The sequence below is a fragment of the Ambystoma mexicanum genome, chromosome 1q, assembly GCF_040938575.1.
Source record: "Ambystoma mexicanum isolate Mex_15411 chromosome 1q, UKY_AmexF1_1, whole genome shotgun sequence".
Lineage (NCBI taxonomy): Eukaryota > Metazoa > Chordata > Amphibia > Caudata > Ambystomatidae > Ambystoma > Ambystoma mexicanum.
In genome coordinates, this window is record NC_090922.1 from 1,336,218,538 (window position 1) to 1,336,243,821 (window position 25,284).

The following is a 25,284-nucleotide window of genomic DNA, read 5'->3' on the forward strand; positions in this document are numbered from 1 at the left end:
AGAATGAGAGCTTCCTTGGGTCCATTCTATGACGCGGATATCTTCTCTGTTCCATATGTCTCAATCAAACCAGTGTTGAATCCTTTTACAATGTGAGAAAAGGAGCTAAATAATTTAAGGCCAAGGGAACTAAATTCTTTCATCAATTGATTGAACCAGGAAATTCTTGTACATATATCGGATATAAGCAGTTGTTTGATGATAATATGTGTTAAGTGTGGCTTTGTATTTGACCATAGTCTATAGTAATAATGGTTTAGACTAATTGGGTCACTTACAAAGTCCAAACAAGCTTCCTAATGTAACAGATATGTCAAGGCACTTTTTGCAACTCCAAAAAGATATCGTAAAAGGTGTTATTTGATCTGAATTGATGGCACAGGGGAAACCCCCACACCTCAGCCCCATACACACTAATTGCGATAGAGCTGGCCTGCTAAATGGGAAGTACAGGATCAAAGGTGAAGCCTCCCATATCTCTCCCAAAGTTGATAATAGCACCATTAGCCTGAGCAAGTTTAGTGGCCGAACTGTTAATATGATCACACCAGCAGCCCAATACATTATTAAACACTATCCTAGGATATGTAAATTTGGGAACCGCACATTTTTGGCCAGATGCTTAAATACTGGGTAGATTACACAACACAGCTTGCCCACACACACAAGCTTAGATTTGTCAGTGTTCAAGGACAGATCTCTCGAAATCCATGCTTTTGAAGAGTCTTTGGAGCACGGGCCAATACAACGGCATCATTCACATAGGAAAGGACATGTATTGTTGCCTGCTATTCTGGGTGTTTCCTTTGTTAATTTAGCTCCAACGGAAGTGTGCAGACAAAGATTGTATAATAATGGCGTCAAAACGCACATTTGCTGACACCACGCAACACATGGAATGGTGAAGTACCCTTACCAAAACTGTCCCGTCTCACCACAGTGGTTAATGTTAAAGCATATTTGTACCGCACACTATCACCACCGGAGTGGTCCCCTGGCGGCTCTGAAAAGGGACGGGGGCAAGTTAGTACGAGTAAGCAGGAAAAGTGCAAGAGAGCAGTGATGTGCTGTTGGCAGCCTCACAGTTAACACTGTTCGCTGGATGTGAGGTGTTTTCCGGTCGGTAGACGTCATGTGCTGTTGTGCGAGTCTATGTGCGGTTTGTTTTGTTGTTGCAGTGTTGTGAAGTGTTTGCGGTTAGTTGTGGTATAGGGTTGTGGTTGTTTAGAATTTGAGAGGTGTATTCAGAGGGGTGAAATTGTTAGTGGGTTGGTTATTGGAATCACTGTTCAGAAGTGAAGTGTTCGATTTTCACGTTCTTACTTGATGTGGCGCGTGAATATTTCTGTATTTCCATCTAGATCGGTACTAGCTAATATTCACAATCCTTTCTATATGTGAGGCACATCCAATTAAACGGCTGTATCCAAATAATGTGGCACTGATCCACCTTCGAAATCCTGTGTGTAAAGCAAGCTAGGGTTCACAATTCTATCGGAATTTGGGTTCGATAGTATTCCCGATACACTCTAGATGAGGTATTGGTTAACAATAGTTATTCTATCTAGATGTGGCACTGGCCGACAATCCTATCTAGTTGTGATGCAGGGCATTGTTCACAGTCCTACCCAAGTGTGGCACTTGCCAACATTCACTATTCCATCGGAGTGTGGCATTTGCTAACCTTGATAATCCTTTCTAGATGTGACTCAGGCCAATGTTCACTATTCCATCTAATTGTGGCATATGGTATCATTCACAATTCCATCTAAGTGTTGGGTATGCAAACCTTCACATTTCTATCTAGATGGGACGCAGGCTAATGTTCATGATTCCATCAAAGTGAGGCACATGCTGACATTCACGTTCCTATCGAAATGCAACGCAGGCTAATCTTCACAATTCTATCTGAGTGTGGCATCTGCCAACCTTGATAATCCTGTCTAGATGAGACTAAGGCCAATGTTCACGATTCCACCCAAGTGTGGCACATGCGATCATTCACTATTCCACCTAAGTGTGGCACATTCTATCATTGACTATTCCATCTAAGTGTGGCACATACTGACATTCACGATCCTATCTGGATGTGATGCAAGCTAATGTACATGATTCCATCTAAGTGTGGCACATGCTATAATTCACTATTCAACTAAGCATGGCACATCCTAACATTCACAATTCCATCCAAGTGTGGCACATGATAGGATTATTGTTTCCAGATGTCTCTAGCTTGTTTTAATGTGCTTTTATAGAGCATTCTCAGCTTGGCCAGACTTTGTCTGTGTTGGGCACCTTTTTAATTTTTAGTAAACAGGTTTTGCTTTTTCCATAATGCTGTTAAAGGTTTGTAATTGCATAAAATCTGCTTCTGTGCAACTTCCACAAACACTAATCAGTTTTCTAAAAATTATTTCCTTCTCCATATTTGCCCATTTAAATGGTTTCATCTGGTTGTAATTTGATATAACAGAATCTTTCAGGGAATCCGTGGCAGATTTATTATGAGGGTTCTCCTTATTTTTGCTAGCACTCTGGCTAGCATTATGAAAGTCAGAGAGGCGTAGTGTATTGCTCCCGCTCACATTTGTAGAAACAGGTCTGCTCCTTGGGTTTCTGGGTCCAACTTCCAGCTGAAAAAGGTTAACTGTTCAATCTGGATGTGAAAAGGTCGGTATCTAGGGGCCCCCAAAGAGCTATCCGTGCAAACACTTGCAATCTCCATTCGCTGGAGTTGTGCCAATAGCGGGAATTCCAATCTACTACACAGTTCTGAGTGCCTGGGAGATCTGGTGCTCGAGGCAGTAGTGCCAGAAGACCTTTGCTAGCTCTACTAGCATGCATGCCCATGTGCCCCCTAAACGGTTGATATATCGGACTGCAGAGATGTTGTCAATTCTGAGTTGTATGCAACACTCGGTCTTTGGTGAATGTGTTCACTGCGAAAGAGCATACTATTAATTCTAGGAAATGTATGTGTAGGTCTAGCTCCTCTTGGTCCATCTTCCTCCTGTATCGAGGTGACCGCATCTTGCCACCCCATCCCCCAGACTATCCTGCTGGCATCAGATTCCATCACTAGCTCTTGAGTGTCTCCAAATATGGCTCACCCGTTCCAGGATTCCATATTGTGGAGCGACCACTCCAGTTCTAATTTTGCTTCTGGGTCCAGCGGGACAAGCTCATGATACCCTAGGGCACCTTGCAGGGGTCTGATCTTCAACCTCTGCAGGGCTCTTTAATGTAGGGGTCCAGAAGGCTAACAATTCTGGCTAGGGTCCAAAGCAATATTACTTCTCTAGTCAGAGTTACTCTGATCTCCCTCTTTATCGCTTGCATCTTTTAACTCTGTAGTTCCAGACTTCCTTTTGTGGTGTTCAGTACGAACCCCAGGAATTCCAGACGTTTGGGAGTGCGCTTCGATTTCTCTAGGTTTATCAGAAATCCTAGCGAGGAGGCGGCGCTTGGACACCCATTGAGTATGCTCGATGAATACCAGTTTGTTCACCAGCATCGGGATGTCGTCTAGATAGACGATGCGTATGCCTCTCTCCAGTGGTCGAAGTGAGTGGGAGCGGTCGGAAGTGGTGCTCCTATACTTTTTGAAATTACCTTGTACAGCTCCTATACTTTTATTTTAAAAAGAAACCGTTCTGGAATGGTTTTGTTTTAAAATAAAAGTGTAGGAAGAAGTTGAAACCTTCACTTTCAGTGCAATTGCCATGTGTGTTCGTTCCATGTAAAACATAGGTACTTCCTGTGCTCTACAGCGATAGGGACTGTTATGAGTCTTTTAGATCTAGTCTCACTAGCCAGTCTCCCTTGCGGAGGATGTGCCTGAGAAGGTGAACTTCCTCCATCTTGAAATGCCTACAGATCAACCAAACGTTCAGTTCTTTCAGGTTTATCACTGGTCTCACTTTCCCTTTTCTGTGAACCACGAACATGTTGCTTAAGAAGGGTTGTTCCGCTGTGCTGCACTCAATTGCCCCTTGCTCTCTAGCATCTTGACCGCCCTGTCTAGCAAACTGGCTTCCTTGCATGCTATTTGTATGCCTTTTGGTCTTATTCGTTAAGGAGGTGCCCCGAATTATAGACGAAAGCCTGTCACTGCCTGAAGTAGCCATGCATCGCTTGAAAGCATTTGCCAGTTCTCGAAGAACAGAGTCCTGCCTCCAACTGGGAGGTAGGGCGTCACTTCTCTCACCTGTGGGTGTGTTCGGGTGGTGGTGGTAGTAACCGCGTCCTCTGCGATCTCTATAGCCGCATCCACGAGCTGGGAATAAGGCGTCTTGTTGCCAGGACTCCCAGTAACTAACTCTGGTGTTCTGAGGTGTTAAGCAGTATCCTGTGCAGTTCCCTTGGAGAACACTGCAAAAAGATTAAGACTACAGGAGTAAGCAGCAAACCCAATTGGTAGCAGTCTGCACCACCCAGATTTACCTGGTAGCTGTGGCTGAGCAGTTAGACTTCTCTCAAGAAGAGTAGGGCAGTATATAGAGTATGCACAATAGGGCTGAAAACACAGTGGAGCGAACAAACACTGACCAGAGCTTTGCATCAAAAGTATATTATTATTTATTTAAAACAAACTTTAGGCAATACACTAGCACTCTAAATCAAAAGCAAGTTAAAACACAGTCAGGTAAAGTATAAACACCTCCCTTGATAACTATTAGACAAGTCAGAGTTAAAACACCACTATTTGTTAAAACAGATGTGAGCGCGGAACCTAGATGGCACTCCAATAGTTAAGTTAAAGGGAGAGAAAAAGGCAGGGCATAGAAATAAAACAGTTCCCAACACTTTCAGAAGTTCGAAGCAAGGAAGTAAAGGCAGTATACACTGTAGAGCCAAAGTTCATAGGCCAGGCCCACTTTAAATGGAGCAAAGCGAAATGTGCCCAAGATCACACAGTTTGAAATGCACTAAAAGTCTTTGCAGAAGGTTCAAAAGAGGTTGGGGTGTTTCAAGAAGTAAAGTTAGAGGGTCTGGGGCCAACCCAGTTGGAAAGCCAAGGATTTATGGGTCACCTTTAGCAATCCGTAGAAAGGGAGGCCAGGCAGAACACAGTACCTTAAAGAGAGGAAGCTCCAGCGGTGGCAGTTATTCCTGGCAGTGGTTGCAGTTCGTTGTTTCGACCAGGGGAAGAGAGGATCACGTCGAGGAGGAAATGTGGAGTCGATGCACTGCACAGGGATGAAACCTGCCGCGTAGTTAGTCGGTTACAAGGTGCGTTCCTTTTATTCGCGGTCAAAGTGGTGAAGCTTGGCTATCTGGCCGCCGGGGTGCTTGGCACAGGCGATTCGACCAAGAGACGTCTTTGGAAGGCGAAAGGGGAGAACTGGTGGATCCCACCAGCTCAAAGGAAGAAGACTCGTCCAGCAGAAGATCTTCTCTTGTAGTTGGGAAAGTGGAGAGTTATTTGCAGCAGGGCTCCACCGGTGGTGTCGTTGCAGATGGCTCAGCTTCTTCCCTCTTCGGATTCTTAGGTCATGTGGCGACTTCTCAAGTTCCAGTCCCAAAAGCCCTGCTTTTATGCAGAAAAACCCCCATTCAACAGCCTAGCTGTCACTCAAACATGCTAAGTGGTGAGCTGGGCGGCTCACCACTGGGCCAATCAGACTAGAGTGCGACTTGGGTTGCTAAGGCAATGCAGTCCAGGGTGCCAATTCCCCTCCCCACACATCCTGTGGAATCCAGACAGAGTGGCACCATTTGGAGGGCTTCTGTGGAGAAGCCCGCCAAAAAATGGAACAAAGGGCCCGACCTTGGTTGGAGTTAGAGACGGACACGAACGCCATTTTAGAAAAGAGTTCTGGCAAAAAGACCCAACCGGTGATTTAATATTAAATAAATAAACCGGCAGTATCTAACATTGCACCAAAAAGTGGTGCATTTAAAATCAATGGGAAAATCCCATAGGAAATATTCCGGTGAAATATTTTGCGTGGTAACCACTGCCACCAGCCAGAAACTCGACAAGGGGGGACTGGACGGTGCCCCCTTGAAAACAGACCCAGGGGCAATCGAATTAACCCCTTCCAGTACAATATAATTGTTTGTACTGGTTATGTTCACAATTTTGGACTAGTAAAGTCAATGGTAACTTTACCTGCCCTGGGAGACAGTAGTCAGTCCCAGGGTATGGAGTCTATGTTTGGGGGTCACTATGACGCCCCTGTGTTACTGCACTGAGGGTGCTGTGTAACACATACACCAAAACAGATGATACCCTATGGAGTAAGAGACCCCATAGCCCATAAGCACACAAAAAGTCAAAGACATACCTCAAATCATGCCTAAGAGTGGGAGGAAAAGAGTCTCAAAAACAAACCCCAAAAATCCAGCAAAGCTGCTGGGGGACTCCCTAGGTTTGGGAAATTAGCCTTATAAGAGAATTCTCCCTAACATGAGGTCTTCTTTGCGCCTGGAAACTACCGGACGCACAACCGCACAAAATCTTGTGGGGAAAATCCTTCAAATGGATGCTTGCACTTTCTTGAGCTCTGTATGTTCCCACAAATCTCGTTTCTTTTACGAAAGCCTCACCAAAAAGCAGCCCTTGTGCGGCTTCTCCTGCTTCGTAGGCGGTCAGAGGATCTCCCAGCTTCGAATCTACTTTTAGTAGAAGGCTTCTTCTCCTTTTGGAGGATAGGGCACAGTTTGCGTTCCCCAGAAGGCATACCGCTCTGAGCCCAACTGGCTAGGACATACGGATCTACTGGTACTCTGGTGTCTCTGGCTCTCTGCTAAGTCCATGATCTTAGCTATAGATCCTGACAAGTCTAGAACTTTCTCTTGGCAGCCTCCCCAGGCTCGGTTCATGCCCTTTCTCAGGTCTCGGGTTGCTTTTGAGATGAATTAGTCATCTTAGGGTCTAGCTCCGGGGGGTCTACTACTTTTCATGGCAATTCCGGCCTGGGAAATTCTAATTGCATGTGCACTCTCACTTCTTTCTCGATCGGTTTGCATAGCCTTTGAGCCATGTATGCCGTCACTCTGGGTGACGGGCGCCAGCTGTTTGATCCTGGATGTATGACTGACTCTGGGTCAGACATATCAGTCAATTGTTCCTTATGCTCCTCTATGTGCTTCTCCTTGCGCTTCCTCTTCCCGCCTCTGGACTTTTGGGAAGCTTTGGAGTTTGAATCCCTGGATTCTGATGAGTAGTCATCATCCCCTGTGTTTTGCGCCCCTGGGGAAGGGGGTAGGAAGTTTGGCACGGCTGATTTTGGCAAGAAAGCTTATTTCAGCTTCTTAAAAGCGTCGACAGCCTCAGGTGGTCTACTTTTACCATCCTTGCTGTGACCCTGGGGAGTCAGAGGCCATGCGTTTGCGCGTCTGTTCTCTCCCCCTAGTTATGTTAGTGGGTTTCTCGGAGGACGTGCTGGCTGTTTCCTTCGAGACTTTCTTCTTAAGCCCGTCCTCAATGAGTTATTCCAGGGTGTGCAGTCTATCCTGGTGCGGGCGTACCTCATGTGCCACTACATCTGTTAATAAGTCACCTAAAACTCTGGCAGCTGAGAGTCAGATCCCAGTCCTCCTCTTCTGAGAGTCCTTGGCTGTATACACTCCCCTCCTTTGACTCCATAGTGACTTGTGCCTGGACGATGCAGGCTAAAGGTCACGTCCTCCTGGAGAGGGGGGAGGGGGGGAGGGGTTCTGTGGCTGGTTCGTAGGATGATAGACCGTTGATGCTCGCTCGCCGTTGGGATTTGGCAGAGCTAGGGGGAAGGGCCCTAGAGGTTGGCTGACTGCTTTGCGCATGCGGGAGATTCCTCTAGCGTTCGAGCTACTCCGCACTGGCGGTTAGACTAATTTATATTTCAAATAAAATATTTAAAATAAAATTATCAAAGTAAGACATTTATTTTATGTGCCAATTGCAGCTGAAGCCGCAAGTGAGATACTCGCGGGCTAGACTGCGCTCCGGCTCCCTGCTCGCGCGCCTGAGGGAGAAAGGGATACAGCGTGCACATTTTTATATTTCACTAAAGAAAGTGGAAAGATTTAAATCTGCTGAAGGGTAGTAATAAAGAAGAGTAAGCATAATGCTTGCCTTTGTTCTTGACATAGAACTGTATTTAAATTCCAACCTGTTGGTGGGTGCGCCACTGGAGGATATATATATATGTTTTATCCCTTCCATGAAAGATTTGACCACTGGTACTAGTAGTTTGTGTATACTGCTGGGGTAGCTAAAGTAGTAGGAAGCAGGTTACAATCTCTGCTGGCAAGCAATCAATGCACCAGTCCTATGCCATAAATTATGAACTGCTACAATTTATTTAAATAATAGTGTCTACTATTTTGTTTTCTGGCTTTATGTAGTATGTTCATGCATTGTTGAGGCAGGTTCAATCCAAACTAGGACCTTAGGAGCCAGACTGTCAAGTTCATTGTCTGTGGATTCTACAGATTGTGTTGGGTCAACATGTAGTGTATTGGATGCGATTTGATTGGTGGTTGAAGCAACAATTTTAGGAGATGAAGAAACCACAATTGACGTGGCCATAAGGATTAGTATTAAACTCTTGGGGAAACGTGAATTACTCTGCATAGGAAGCAAATTGTTGGAAAAGCTTCTCCCTGACAAGTTCATCGGTAGCGTGTTGCCAAGACCCCCGAACTACGGGTAGCTGGAAGCTAAGACTGGGCATTTTGCATTTGTACACTTTACAAATGTTGGTAGGCCCCGTATGTGGAAAATATCCATGTATGTGTGTGTCGAGTTCTGTAGCAGGTCAGAACGACGCAGACTCTGATCTTTCATTTTACTATTGGTCTTTATTTAAAGAAAAGTTAAAAATCCCAACACTCTAAACTATGGGCATTCCCTACCTAAACAAAAATAACTAGGGTGCTTGTTAGTTATCGGTACGTCTAAAAGATCCCTTCAATGTCCAAACTAACCTATTCTAACCCTACCACTATTTAGAACTAAGAAAATCATAGGAGAATGACTCCCATCTCCTGTGAGCTGGTTCTTCAACAGGGTATTTTTTTACTTCTTTGGAAGAACCCAATATCAGAACATTGATCAATCTCCTTATCCCTTTGTCCACACTCTCTTCTTCACATACGTTGCCATCTTTGATTTATTTACTTCTGTCCTTTCCTTCTCAAAAGACCAATCTAGTTATTCCTCTGTATTCCCGTTTAAACTGTTCTCCTTGGTTAATGGCCACTTTTTATATTGTGTGGGAGTAGCTTGCACATTCCCACATTGGTTCTCTCGTGCTTCTATCACTTTGTATTTTATATCTGGACTGGGACGAATGCAAGTGTTCAAATAATGATTCTCCCTCTCCATTTGCTCCTGTTACTTCCTCATGGGACGAGTAGGAGTGTTCGAATTAGGACTGACTCTTTCCATTGTGATAAATCCTGCAGTCTCATCACAAAATCCCTACCTAAAGTCTCCTCCCAGGTGGCCAGGTAGATGCAGACGCTTCCTGGTGCAGACCCTTGGAGTGATCTTAGCTGGGAGGAGAAGGGCCCCAGGGAAACCCCAGGACTTCCTGGGATGAGACGCAGTATTGTCTTCCTCACCATTTAACAGTTTTCCCCTTTGTCAATCGAGCACCAGTAGCAGGCAAGCACTGGAGTGCTCTGGGAGCCAGGAGAGCCTCGCTATTGACAGACCGGGCTACGAAAGAGGTTGCCAGGCCACGCAGGAAAATAGAAGCAGAGGACATGAGGCAGCGAGGCAAACAAACGCGCAAGCCAGACCCGGTGAGTTCACGGTAGATTGTGATCCCGGAGCGCTCCCTAACCGCCCGTTGGCCAAATCCTGAAGAAGAGTAATGTTTTTGAATACTGAACTAATGTAAAGCAGGCTAAATATTATTCTGTTGCAAACCAAGCGGATTTTAAAAGGAGCAGATGTCAGAACAATAACTTAATAAGCAGAGCAGAAGGATATGAATACAACACTCTAGGTCAAATAAAAAGTCAATAGCAAAAGAGGGTAATAACCCGAGAAGAAAATACAGACCACTATTGCCAAGTGAGAACCATAGCAAGGGAATTTGTAAAGAACCAGTATTGCCCAAGTCAAAACAAGGCAATTTCAATGATGTAATTGACGTCATAAGTGGAAATTGAGTAAATCCACATTGCCAAAGAAGGGTGCAAGCGTGAAAGAATCCTTATCAGCATTTTGTTAATGACAAAGTATGGAAACATGAGAGGCAGGAGGGCTGCCCTTCTGATAGAAGGTATTCAGAAGGAGAGGAGCATAACCTGCATATAGTGTGGCAATTACAAATGTGCAACAAACAGCACCAGTGTGGTTCTTGTTGCCCCTAAACAAATTCTTAAACGTGAAGTTGTGGAGCAAGACTTTGCTAGCCTGTTTGAAGTTAACCCTTACCACAGAAGTACTTGCAGCTGGTAGTTTATTCTGGACTAGGAGGAGAGTACACCAGAACAGAGAACTTAGTAATAATAGGCCTGGAAGGTGAGTGGTGGAAGCCATTGAAGGACTAGCGGTTCTTCAACTTCAAGATTTTTAACCTCACCAAAGTGTTGTGGATTAATGCAGAATCGTCCTGACAAATTAATATCACACAAGTTACTAACCCCTGGTAAAGTTTTTCCGACTGGATGTTCGTCCCACGTATTCTTTATTTTTGATATTTCCAATATCCAGCTTTGCGGTTTTCAGAAAGAAAAATGTCAGCAGGGGACGCTGTGCGTCAATGCCCGTCGACTCGATGTCTCTCAGAGGCCTCCGTCTCGATGTCGATGACACCGAAGGTATATGTATCACGCGCAGTGCACATTGGCTTCAGTTCCATTTTTACGAGTGAAGGATTTATCTTGTGCCTGATGGTTACCTCCTCCTGAGAGAGCGTAGACTAACTGCAAGGGAAATTCTAATGCGGGATAGGTTTGGAGGGGCGATGAGGAATACGTGGGAGGAACTTCCAGTCGAAAGAACGTTACCAGGGGTAAGTAACTTTCTTCAAAAGGATTGTGTCCTCCCACATATTCCTTATCTTTGATACACTCCCAAAGGATTTTAAAGAATTTGGAGGAGGGATTCAGAATTTTGCATGACATGAATAGATTTCATGGGTATGGGTGGGTGTGTGTGTCTGCCAAATGCAGTTTCCTGACCTGAAGAAGCTAAGTCTTCATGTTTAGTGAAGGTGTGTACAGACGACCAAGTGGCAGCTGCACCTATATCCCTTATTGGTACTCCCATCTGTGAAGCAGAAGAAGTTGCCATGCCCCTGGTCGAATGAGCTCGTAGGCGTTAGAGGATCTTTTCCCACCAGTTTGTAGCATACCGATATTGCCAATATGATCCATCTGGATAGAGTTTGTTTGGTAATAGACATACCCAATTTGTGAAATGAATAGCCCATGAACAATTGGTCATCCTGTCTTAACCTTGTCATTCTGGCTATGTAAAAGCTCAGTGCACGTTTAGGGTCAAGCCTGTGAAGCCTTTCCTCTTCCTTCCCAGGATGCGGAGGAGTGTAAAAAGATGGTAACTTCTTTTGTGCGAGATGAAACTCAAAACAATTTTGGGCAGAAAAGTGGGCTTCACTTTCAGTACCACTTTATCTTCATAAAAGATAGTGTAAGGTGGTTTGCAGGATAAAGCCTGTAGCTCACTCACCCTTCGGGAAGATGTAATTTTTACTAAAAAGATGTTTTTTAGAGTTAGTAACCTCAAAGGGCAGGAGTGTAATTGCTTGAAAGGAGCTCCCATCATAAAGTTCATCACTAAGTTGAGATCCCAAACTGGGATTTGAAAAGGGATTGGAGGGAAAACATTTGTCAGACCTTTTAAAAACTGTACTATTAAAAAGGTAACTTGAAGTAAGAAACTTCTTCTCAAGTGAGCTTAAAAATAGAAGAGCCCCAAGTTTCTATTGATGGTACCGATCTGGAGCCACAGATTTTCCAGATGTAATGAAAAAGGCTAACACCATCGGTGTATTACATGTAAAAGGGTCAACATTCTTATCTCTATACCAGCTGCAGAACGTACGCCGGCGGCAGCAGTACAAAGATTTAGTTGCTGGCTTTCTGGCCGAAAGCAAAATCTCCATTACGTCGTCCGGGTGGTCCCAATCCTTGTATCTCAGTCTCTCAGAAACCATGAGTGAAGGCTGAGCGTCCCGATATCCGGATGGAGAACCCAAGGTCCTCTGTTTGTGGACGACGTATTGTAGGGCAGATGGACATGTCCAGAAGGTCCGGGTACCACGTCCTCCTGGCCCAATACGCGGCAACTAGGATCAAAGATTTCCTGAACTTTCTCAACCTCCTGATTACACGAGGAATGACGGGTACTGGAGGAAACCCGTATAGGAGTGGAAATTCCCAGTCCACCACGAACGAGTCTCCTAGAGCTCCTCTTGAGGAAAATCCCTTTAGCAGTACAATTCGCACTTCCGATTGGCACCGGTTGTGAACAGATCCACTTGAGGGGTTACCCAAATGGTGAAGATCTCTTGAAAGACTACCTGAGCTAGTTCCCACTCGTGGAAGACTGCTCTGCCTGCTCAGAGCGTCCGCCGTCGTGTTCTTCTCTCCGGCTAGATGAACTGCAGACAGAGAGATTCCTTCTTGTATTGCCCAGAACCAGAGCTGCTTTGCCTTACTGCACAGTAGTAGTGACCCTACGCCTCTCTTGTTGAGGTAGTACATGGCCACTGTATTATCCGTCATTATCAGGACATTCTTTCACCGTACAGATGGCAGACAAGCCTTCAGCGCTAGTCGATTGCCTTCAGCTACAATAGGTTGATATGTAGTTTGGACTCCGACGTTGACCAGAGACCGCTGATTGTCCAATCATTGGTATAGACTCCCCACCCCGTGAGTGAGGAGTCCGTCACTACTGTTATTTCTGGTCATGGTTGCCAAAATGGTTCTCCTTTCAAGATGTTCTCCCGACAGGCCCACCACTGAAGATTCAGTGAGACTCTGCTCTGGGTTTGCCGGGGGCCAGACATCCTTCCTGAGAATTGGGACCACTGAGTCCTGAGAGCCCATTGGAGAGATCTCATTCTCAGGTGAGCCTCTGGCACCAGAAAGATGCAGGATGTCATGAGGCCAAGCAATCTCAGAAAATCGATGGCCGGTAGACGCTGGGCATTCTGGAATTTGGTCACCATCTGCAGAATGTCTTGAGCCCTCACCACTGGTGGCAAGGCTTTTCCCAGTGATGCTTCCAGGACTGCCTCAATGAATTGGAGTCTTTGTGATGGTATCATGTAGGACTTCTTGAAGTTGATGGAGAAGCCCAGTCTGTGAAAGCAGTGGGAGGTATAGCAGAGATGTTCCAAGGCCTGTTCTGGGGAACTGGCCCTGATCATCCAATCGTCTAGGTAGGAGTAAACGTGAATTCCCCCTTTCCTGAGACTTGCTGCCACAACCACCATCAGTTGGGTGAATACCCTCGGGGCAGAGGGCAGCCCAAATGGCAGAACTCAAAACTGATAATGAGCACTGCCAACGGCAAACCTCAGTTACTGTCTGTGCTTGTGATGGATCGGCACACGAAAGTAAGCATCCTGAAGGTCCAATGGTACCATCCAATCCTGTAGCTGGAGAGCCTGAAGGATCAGAGAAAGGGTAACCATCTTGAACTTTTCCTTCCTGAGAAACTTCTTAAATCCAAGATGGGTCTCAATCCGACGTCTGTTTTGGAGATTACAAAATACGGAGAGAACCAACCCTTGTTCCTCTCTGCTAGAGGTACTGGTTCTATAGCAGCTTTCTCTAGCAGGGTTAAAATCTCCTGCATAAGGAGTGGATCTGGAACTTTCAAAGATTTGTTCACCGGTGGAAGGTAGGCAGTAACCTTGGGCAACTGTTTCCAATGCCCATGAATCTGAAGTAGTAGCCTGTCATTCTGTCAGATGCTATGACAATCTGCCTTCCACTGCAGAGAGGTTTGGGGGGGAGGGAGGGGCTGCAGCATTGAATGAAGTGAAGTACTTCTTCCCTGTCCAATGCGGGAGAATCTTCTTTGTCCTCTTTGAGCTGGCTGTCCTCGGCCCCTTACAAACGTGAAGTAGTGATGAAAGGACCTACCCCTCCAGGGTGTACCGATGGGGCAGTTGGGAGGTTGTCCGATTGCAGCACCAAGGGATTTGGCTGCTGCTTTAGAAGTTTGCAGCTTCTCCAAACTCTCATCAGCTTTACTTCCAAGAGTGCTATCAAAGGGAATTTTGAGAAGTCTGGATTGTACGTCTGGGGCAAATCCTGACTTTCTCAACCAAACAAATCTGCGCTTCACTGTACCTGCTGCCATAGCTCTGCTGATACTGTCAGAGTCGAGACCAGTCTGGAGGGATTCGCACATCGTATCTTTCCCATCCTTGACAAAGTTTAAAAACCTGTCTCACTCTTCCCCTCGGGAATATGGTCAGCCACCATGGAAATGCACTACCAAAGGGTTTGTGTAAAACTTGGGAACGTGCACGTAGCATTAGCAGATTTCAAGGCCATACTCCCAGCCGCAAAAAACATTTTTGGCCAGGGCGTCGTAACGCTGGTCATCCCTATGCAGAGGGATTTTAGGATAGGTATTCTGCCTACTGGTGGAGGTGGGCGCTTGATCCACCACACTTTGGTGTTGGGTGCTTGCACAAGTAAAAAGGGTCAGAGCTTGAAACTCTATATTTTTGACAGCCGGAATGACCTGTGGTGCTTCTAAGTTGGTAGCCTCATGTACATTTTGCAGCGGGGTAGGTTAGGGGGGGCGATGAGGAATAAGTGGGAGTAAAATCCAATCGAAAGAACTTTACCAGCGGTAAGTAATTTGTTCTTCGAATGGATAGTGTACTCCAACGTATTCCTAATCTTTGATCCCTCCCCAAAGCAGTAATGGTCTTGGAGATGGGAAAATAATTTAGATCTGTCTTTAGCAGTTATCATGGACAGAGTGCAAGACAGATTTCCCAAAAGCTCTCACTTGGGTAGAAGTGTCCAGGGAGTAATTTTTACAAAGGTGTGTATGGTAGACCAAGGGGCTGCCGCTCAAATGTCTTTAGAGACTCTGAAGAGTGGGTGAAGTAGCCATGCCCCTGTTTGAGTGAACTCTTAAACCTTCTGGGGTCCCAATTTATGACCCGTCTATCCGATAAATAATTTGTTGTCCTGGCAAATGTTTGACATCCGTGAGATATAAAAACAGAGCGTCCTCCTACGGTCCAGTCTATGTAACCTCTGCTCTTCCTCAAGAATAACCTTATCCTTATGCAAGACTGTATATGTAGGTTTACAAGACAGTGCCTAGCTTTCGCTCACCCTGCAGGAAGATGTGATTACGACAAGCAAAACGGCTTTTAGGGTTAATAGTCTTAATGGACATCAATGCATGGGTTCAAAAGGGATGCATGTTACACATTTTAATACAGGACTAAGATCCAGCCCTGACATTTTATATTCAGAAAGCCGTGCCTTCCACCATCTATGGTGCTGAGACTCGGAACTGGCGTGGACCAGTGTTTTAGACCACTATCGAAGGTTCCTTTTGGAAGAAACTGCCAAAATTAATAAAGAGTGTTTCCATGTGCATTTTAAGGTTTGAGTTGGGCCTCGTTTCCCTGTATACCATGTATATGTGGAAGCTGTGTGCTCTTTATAGGAAGTGCATAATGAACACCAAAAATGGTACATTGCTTGATGTATTATCCAAATATAAACGGTACAGCTGATCACAAACATATACGAGTATGGAGATCCAAAGTGCAAGACTTTCTGCTTGCAGCTGATGTGAATCATGACATCCTAATCCATAACCCCAATAAGGCCAAAAAAGGAATTTGGGAACGGTACTGGATTAATACACGAACAGTGTCTTGCAAAAAAACATCACTTGATAAAAAACCTCAGACGCCTGAATCATATGTCACTCAATTTCCTTCTGCACGATATCGTGATTTATTCATGCGATTCAGGTTAAACATCTGGCACTCGAAAGAAGTCTTGGCCAACTGGAACTTAATCGGGCCAGTTGTAATATCTGTTGCTTTTGTAAAAACACACTTGGTTAATAATTGTTCTCAATTAGTGGTGCTAAGGAAGAAGCATTTTAAACACTTTCTGGTTTTTGATTGGTAACATCTGAAATGTTCTGGAATATGTTATATAATGTCCATACAACATCAATGAGATTGGCGATTGTACATTTTTTATTGGCTCTAAGCCTGGGTGAGGTGGATGATGTACAGCACTATATCTTGTTCATGTGATCTTATATAATGACAAGGATGACGAAAATGTAATATTTTATTAGTATTATACTAATGTTGGATTAATTCTACATTGGTGAATTATATACTTTGTTGTCTTGCAATTTGGTCACAAATTATCACCCGTTTCCTTTACTCTTGCATTAATGTCATTTTATAATGAGATGAATTGATTTAATGATTTTATGTAGTATAGTTTGTCTTTAGTATTTTTCACAAATTTATGTTTGTTTTTGTATTATATTGAAAGGTCATTTCAACAACTGAATCAATACAAAAAAAATACATGATTTAAATCCCAAACTGGGACCTGAAAGGGAGTAGGAGTCCTTTAAGAAACTGAATGATAAAAGGGATGTTAAAGTATGAGGTTTCCTCTGATGAGCGCTTAAAAATCGAAAATGCTGCCAGATAACCTTTTATTATTGTGATCTGGAGCCCAAGAAGTGAAGTAGAAAAGATAAGGCTGTCACACTGAAATGGGTCCACATTGTTATCCCTACACCAGCTACTGAACTTGTTCCAACAGCAGCGGTACAAGGATTTTGTTGCTGGCCTCCTGGACGAAAGCACAATCTCCATTACGTCTTCCGGGAGGTCCCAATCCTTGGGCCTCAGCTGCTCAGAAACCACGCATGAAGGCTGAGTGTTTTGACCTCTGGATTGAGAGCATGACCCTCTCGCGAGAGAAGGTCCTTTGTGGAAGACGTATCGGAGGGCACATGGCCATGTCCAGAAGGTCCAGGTACCATGTACCCCTGGCCCAATCCAAGGCAATTAGGATCATGGATTTCCGATCTTTCTCAACCTCCTGTGAGGAGTGGAAGAAACGTGTACAGGAGTGGAAACCCCCAGTCCACCATGTACGCGTCTCTTAGAGCTCCTCTTGGGGGGAAATTCCCCAGAGAAGAATAGCTTGTACTTCCGGTTGACACAGTCACGAACAAATCCACGAGAGGTTCCCCAAAGGGTGGACATATCTTGAAGGATTTCCTGAGCTAGGTCCCACTGGTGGGAGACTGCACTGCCTGCTCAGAGCGTCCGCTGCAGAGGTCTCCTCTTCAGCTAGGTGAATTGCCGATCGTGAGATTCCTTCTTGAATTGCCCAGTACCAGAGCTGCACTGCCTCTCTGCACAGTGGTAGTGACCCTACACCACCTCTTGTTGAGGTTTTACATGGCCACTCTAGTGTCCGTCATTTTCAGGACATTCTTTCCCTGCACAGAGACTAGAAAGGCCTTCAGTGCTATTGCCCTCAACTCCAAAAGGTTGATATGTAGTTTGGACTCTGATGGAGACCAATGACCTCTGATTGACAGATCGTTGGTGTGGGCTACACACCCCATGAGTGAGGGGTCTGTCACTACTGTTATCTCTGGCCACTGCTGCCAAAAAGGTTCTCCTTCAGAATGTTGTCCTCGCAGGCCCACCACAGAAGGTCCTGTGCGACTCTGCATGGAACCTGGAACCTGAAGGTCGTCTGACATCCTGCCTGAGAATTGGGACCATTGAGTCCTGAGAGCCCATTGGAAAGATCTCATTCTCAGGCTAGCACCAGGAAAATGCAGGATGCCATGATGCCAAGCAACCTAAAAAAAAAAATCAAAGGCCGAAGACGCTGGTCCCTCTGAAATGTGATAATAATCTACAGAATGGGATGAGCCCTCATCTCGAGTGGCGAGGCTTTTCCCTGAGGAGGCATCTAGGACTGCTCTGATAAATTGGAGTCTTTGAGATGGTATCAAGTTCGACTTCTTGTAATTGAGGGAGAAGCCCAATTTGTAGAGAAAGTCGCACTGAAATGTTCCAGGGTCTGTTTGGGACAATGAGCTCTGACAGGTCAATCGTCCAGGTAGGGGTAGACGTGAATCCCCCTCTCGCGATACTGCCACCACTGCAATCAACTTGGTGAAAACCCTTGGGGTGGAGGTCAACCCAAATGGCAGAACTCAGAACTGATCATGAGAACCGCCAACTGCGAACCTCAGGTACTTTCTGTGCTTTTGATTAATCGGGTAAACAAATGCTTGTACCCTTACTGGTAATAAATGCTATACATAGAAAGCAGTTATTTGGGCAGACAGATACAGAGTTTTAGGCCTGGCTGTCATAAATTTTACAAAGATTTGGTCTCCTAAATAGGAGATCCAGGTGGTGGGTTCTAAGAGTACTAATCACTCACTGTGTTGAAAGATGCAAGTGTTGAAAAACAATAATTTATTTTCTAATCATATGAAACATGTAGTACATAAATGAACAAGTGTTGAAGAATACAACAATTAACAGTTGACGGTGACATCATAAAACATATACAGCAAAAGAAACATAAAAAAGCTGTACAACTAATATACAGACAGGTATCAATTGTTATTTCATTGGTACAAGTAATATGCATGCTTATGTGAATACATAAGTGCTTTATGATAAATCCAAAGGAAAAGAACAATAGAATGGCTGTGAACTCGCCTTTTCAAAAGATGCCTTAACTAGGGTATGCTTTACCTTTAGGCAATGAGTATTTTTTGGAAATATAACAATAAATTGTACAGGGTCATGAGAAGAAAAAAGATCTTTGCCAACGTGGCAGAGACTGACTAATCAGATTCTGTGGAAACTAGGAACCGATTTTATCAGATGTTCCCAGTTTACTTCACGTTTCAGCAGAATTGCAGTAAATTGCGTCCACCTTCATCAGGGCTCCGTGGGGGTGACCCTGTGGGGAACACAGGAGACTCCAGTGAGTGGTTTTATAAAGTGCCATTAAGTTCTAGGCCTAATGGTTATAGAGTAGTTCTCACAACACCGTGCTGGTGTCTTTCCTGCCGGTGCTATGTATCCCAAGTACTCGGTTCTCGATCACTAAGGGGCGTAATGCTGTGCAGGGAGAATCCATAAGCGGGTCCCGTAAAGGTAACGGGAAACCGAACAGTAGTGGTCATCCACACAGTGGTTCTGAGTGGGGAACAAGAGAGTGGAAAAATGAGGTAGGGGCTGCTAAAGACCCATAAACCAGCGTCATCCCAATTGCAGAGAAGGATACTAGCTGATAAGGCGGTATGGAATAATCATAATGAAATAGTACCTGCTAACTGAGTAGTTGTGGTTAGCTGTATCGTGTGAGAGCTGTTGCAGATGTTTGTATCCTTCACTGCGTGGCTCTAGTCCGGTGTAGCTCCTGAATGGGTCAAGAAAAGCGAAAAAGACCACAGCAAAAATGGACGCCAAATTGGGCAGAGAAATTTGCTAGGGGCGTTTTTCTAAAAAATGTTTTTTGTACAATATGCTACACATGTGAGGTCCAATATTGTGTGAATAATGCCATGCATTCTCGAATATTAAGCTCTGAGCTCACAGGGTACACCAGTGTCTTTTTTAAACGTTGCAGTGGACTGGGTTCAGCGGTCACCCTAATTATATTGGCTACACATTAGAGGCATTCCCAGTGACTCGTCGGGTCGCCAGTCTATAGGGGTAGCCAGGTGAGATTAGTGGGGGGCCACGGGTGCCTGGTAGTTAGGAAAAGTGTGTGGCGGGGTGCCCGTGTGCAGCACGTCATGTGTCAGAATTTAGAGGTGCTACTAGTTTCAGCATGTGAAAGTAAATAGTTTTGATGTGATTGATCGGCACATGAAAGTAAGCATCCTGAAGGTCCAATGATACCATCCAGTCTTGGAGTTGGAGGGCCTGAAGAATCTGAGAAAGGGTAACCATCCTGAATTTGTCCTTCCTGAGGAACTTGTTCAAGTTTTTTAAAGTCCAAGATGGGTCTTAATCCTCAGTCCTTTTTGGGGATTTGAGAATACGGGGAGCATCAACACTTGTTCCTCTCCGCTGCATGTACTGGTTCTATTGCACCTTTCTCCAGCAGGATAAACATTTCATTCATGAGGAGCGGATCTGGAATTTTCAATGCGCTGTTCCCCGGTGGATGATCCTGGGCCTTTTTAGAAAAGGAAGACGGCAACGCTGGGCTACTGTTTATAGTGCTGAAGCATCTGAATGTCTCGCCACTCTTTCAAATGCTGTCAGAGCCTGCCTGCCACTGGGTCTTGTGGATTAAGGTCTCAGAGGTTTTGAGGTGGCTGAAGCAGCGGCTGAGGGCAAAGCTGCCACTGCTTGGGCTGATTTAGCGCCTCTCCCTCGTCCACCACAAGGGAATCTTGTTTGTCCTCTATGACTTGTCCTCTTCCAATTGGGAAGCAGAAATAAAAGTACTTACACCTCCAAGATGATGTACCAGAGTTGGAATGTTGAGGCTGTCTAATAGTGGCCCTAAGATTTAGCTGCCGCTTTTGAGGTCTGTAGCCTTTGTAGATTCATCAGCTTTGCTACCAAACAGTCCCGAGCAGTCAAAAGGCATATTGAGTAATCTAGATTGCCCGTCTGGTGCAAATCGACTTCCTCAGCAACGCAAATCTGTCTAGCACGGTGCTAGTCTGCTAATACTATCTGCAGTATCCAGACCTGACTGGAGGCACTCTCACATTTGCTCCTTACCATCCAGGAAGCTGTCTCTCTCTTCCCCCTTCAGGGTTGTGGTCAGCCGCCATTGCTGCGCAATCCCACAGGATGAACATAACCTTAGATAAGGCACAAGTGGCATTTGCAGATTTCAAGGTCATGCTACCGACAGTAAAAACGTTTCGCACCCAAGCATCTAACCGTTTATCATCCCTGTCTGTAGGAATGGTAGGTAAGCAGATAGTTTTGTGGACGTGGCTGCTTGGGTCACCATACTTTCCGGAGTCAGGTACTAGGTTAAGTAATATGAGTCACTGCTTGATGATCCATGTTTCTTGGGAAAGTTCTTCTTAACTGCAGAAATAGAATCTGGGGTTTCCCAATTTGTTTTAACCCTTCTTTTGCAAAGCAATATGGAAGAGAAAAATGGGATCCCTCTGTGGACCTTGGTCTAATATGTGTGTTACGTGATCCTGTTGAAAAGGAGGAGCAGGTCTACTCCATCCCAAATATTCTACTACTTTAATTGTCTATATGAGCCATACGCATGATCTGCAGGATCTGGATTTCCAAAATCCAGCTCAGGAGATGTTATCTAGCCCACTGGCTGATTGTAGTTTCTCATAAATATCATTAAGCCTAGATTTATCTGAAATATACCAATCTAGCACATTTGGAGTTATGTTATATCACGTAAAGCGCACGGTCGCCAAAGGCATCATGGCGCTGGGGAGAGCGAGAACAGAAGCATAGCAAAATCAGAAGTGTGTTTTAACCTTCTTTCTAAACTCCAAGTAGGAGTTGTTTGACGACAAGAGGAAGGCTATTCCACAGAACAGTTGCAGTGACGGAGAACGCCCATCCACCCACCCGGTCACGATTGTATTTAGGCACTATGAGCTGTTCCATAGTGGCAGAGCGAAGACTGCGAGCGGGATGGTAGCAGGTAAATTTGGCTTGGCGATATTCTGCACCTTGACCATGAAGGGCCTGGTGAACGATACACGAGGCCTTGAACGCCACCCGCTGGGCCACCATGAGCTAGTGAGGTGACCGCAACACTGGGAAGATGTGAGCACCATAAGGAGTATCAGTGGCTACACGGGCAGCAAGATTTTAGAGCCATTGCAGCAGTTTAATCCCTGGGGGGCGCAGTGGAGCCGGGATCAGAGGCAATACCTTCATCAGCATTTTAAATTGGAAATGACCAGCCTGACATACCGCAGAAACTTGTTGGTCCATAGACAGTGAGGCCGATAACACGACACCTAGCTTTTTAACTGGGGACGGCCGGGGTCCCAAAGAGGGAGGCCAGAAGGAGTAACCCACCACCATTACCTCAGTCTCATCACCGTTCAGCTTGAACCAATTGTGGTTCATCCAATCTCCAACAGCTGCTAGACACCCCTGCAGGCACAACGACACTTCAGACCGATCAAGGTTTAATAGAATCAGTAACGTGTGTCGTCGGCGTACGAGTAGCATCTGAAGCCGAAGGAGAGGATGAGACACAAGGGCCCAGATGTAAATATTGAACAGAATCGGTGACAAGGAGCCGCCTTGGGGCACCCCACAACTGAGGTGACAAGGGGGAGGGGGGAGGCGTATAGAAAAGGAGGCATTGAGAGGGTCTGTGTCCGATAGGCATGGAACGACTGAAACCAGCTAGCACCTGCCCTGAGATACCAAATTGGACCAGATGGGATAACAGGATGGAGTGGTCGAACGTGTCAAAAGCTGCTGAGAGGTCCAACAGAATCAGGGCTCCCACTCCACCAGTATCCACTAGCCACGTCACGTCGTCCAAAACGGCGTCCAGAACACACTGTGCCTCGACCAGGACGAAACCCAGATTGAACAGGGTCTAGAAGATTGGTAGATTCGAGAAAAGTAGATAGCAGGGGGGACACCAGTGACTAAGTTTAGCCAAGAAAGGGAGAAGAGAGATGGGACGAATGATAGATGGAATAGCAGGATCTAGGGTAGGTTTCTTTGGGAGGGGGATTACCCTGGCTGACTTCAATTCCTGTGGAATGGAACCTGTCTGGAGGGAGTCGTTAATAGCCTTCGTAATCTCAGATAATTTGGTGGGGGCGATCTCTTTCATGACCCGTAAGGGGATGGCATCCGAGGGGGAGCACAACTTAATTTTCTCGATAGCCAACAATACGGTTTCCTCCGAAAAGACTGGAAAGATGGCCTAGGTGTTAACTGTATAGGAATCAGCCTTGACCAGGGAAGAAAAAGGGCGACCTAAAAGTAGAGTCCCTGTCGTGGTATCAGATCTATTGTCAATCTTCATGATAAAAAAGTGGGAATGTGTATCAAAGTTCTTGAGTGGGCGTGACAGCAGAAAAGAGCCCTTGGCTGAGCCAGAGAGGACTCAATGTTGGTAGTGAAATAGAGCCTTTGAGTGGCTTTAATTTTGTGCCATAATGAAGACGAGAAATGTGTTTGATCATCATCAGATGGTTCATGTTCTTCATAGATTGAAGAAAGAGTTGAAAAAATCTTTTTGTGGTAGAGGCTTAAAAGATTTTTCTTGTGTTGCCTTCAATGGCTCCGAAAAAGTCTTCAGAGTAAGCGTTGCGGTCAATGGCGTCGAAGTCTTCGACTTTGGCGTTGATAGCTTTCGATATGGGTGTCGAAGGTCCCGACGCCGAGGGAACGGATTTGGTTTTCGTCGAAGTGGTCTTCGACAGAAACCTTGAAGGGATGGACTCTCGACTTGTCGAGGTCCTCATCAATTCATGACTCTTTCAAGGCTTCGAAGGCTTTCGATGTTGGTCAGGCTTGCGTCCCGGACACAAGGGTGCACAGGGTTTTGCCTTAGACTTCCCTTTGTCGTCTTTATGGAGAGCGCCCAGACATGGTCTTTCTTCCATTCTTACTTGGGAGTGGGGTCTTCTCTTTCGAAGATGATCTTCAATTGCCTCTAAAACGCTTCCCATTTAGCTGCGGAGTCGGATTTATTTTGACCTATTATTCTGTAGGGAGAGGAGTCACTGGAGGATGGAGACCTATGACTTCTTTTCTTCATCTTCCTGGAAGATGATGAATGACGCGAACGACTTCTCGATCGAGATTTCTTCGATCTTTTCTACAAGGAGAATCTTTTGACTAATCAGAAATACTTTTTGGGGAACATAAGGGGATTTAGGAATTCTACCCACCGCCAATTTACCTTTTCGCTCTCTCTGAGCCTTGTCAGTCACCGCTTGACAGGATTTGCACTCCTTCGTACGATGCTCCATGGGTATCGTACAAACATTTTGCCCTCATTTGTGCGCCCCCCCAGTCACTGCGACTTTGGAGGTGCACAAATTGAGGGTGACATTTACTGCACCCGTTGTGGGGTTGTCCCCCGCTCTTCTTGGGCGTAGTAATGGGGGTCAGGGGTTGCGGGGGTGTCCCCCGATTAACATTTCGGAAAGCGGGGGACACGTGTAAAAAATAAAAAGCACCCTGCGGTGTCTGGGAAGAGCTGACACAGCAGGGATCACCGAGTGCGGGCGGCACACTCAGAAGTGTACCGCCCTAAAAGGTAAGTGGGGTCCGGGGTTGGGAGGGGTAATGCAGGCCAGGGGATGCGGGCACAGTGATCCATATGCTCACTGCGCCGTAACTGCCGTCAGCATTTTCAGCATCGCAGTTGCGGGCGGCACAGTGATCACATAGATCCTGCTCCATGCCGAGGCACCACAGACACGTTGACCGACATCTTCGACCCACAATCATGACATTTCTTAAAACCTGTCGATGGTGAAGACACGACTTATTGAACGAACCAAAGCACGCCGTCATTTTTCTCGAAGCGAAAGCTGCATCAGAAAATTGGAATTGAAGCCAATGGGCGATGTGCATGCTACATATACTGCCAATGACATTGAGTCATTGATGCTACCGCACAGCACCCTCGAGAATGTATTTTTTTTCCCAAAGCTGCCGAATCTGGTAGAAAATGATCAAATATGAGGAATACGTGGGCGGACACAATCCATTCGAAATGTCTCTTCAGACTGCCACACTCTGACGTATGGCTGCATTCTTGACAGTAATTACCCCTCTTCCCACCCATAGTGCATACATTTATTTACTTTCATGTTCTGGTAGGTGGTCAGAATTCGAGAGGCAGCAGAGCCAGTTTTCTAGTAGTTATGACAATTCGTAAGTCAGGGGTTGCTTGACCCTAAATGTAAACTTGGCGGGAGGGGGCTGGTTTCTATTTTATTTCTATCTGCAACTAAACGACTAGTCGACGCCGTTTTTAGGAGGGAGGGTGCAACAAGTTTAACTGATTGCATTAAAAGGGATGCAGTGGGAAACATCTTCAAGCATATCCTCTAGAAAAATCAGTGACCTTATCTGACATTTTTTCTACTGAATTGTGTAGGCCTCTCTCTTCAATAAAGTGTGTATGCAAAGTGGTCTTAGACAGCTCAGGCTCGGTCTCCATTGATGGATCCCTAGGCACTTAATCTGGATTGCCCAAATCCTCCTTAAACAGAGTGGTCATCCTCTGTTCTCCACAGGCCTAGGTCTGAGAGAAGGAAATTGAACTCTGTTTCTTAGAGGGCATTAGCTGTAAGGACAA

At 45.5% G+C, this 25,284-nt stretch overlaps 1 protein-coding gene across 2 annotated transcripts in view; it reads right to left on the reverse strand.

The window, feature by feature from the left end:
- ZFYVE9 (zinc finger FYVE-type containing 9) overlaps positions 1-25,284 on the reverse strand; it is a 1,362,935-nt gene that overhangs the window by 995,985 nt on the left and 341,666 nt on the right. The window lies entirely within an intron of this gene.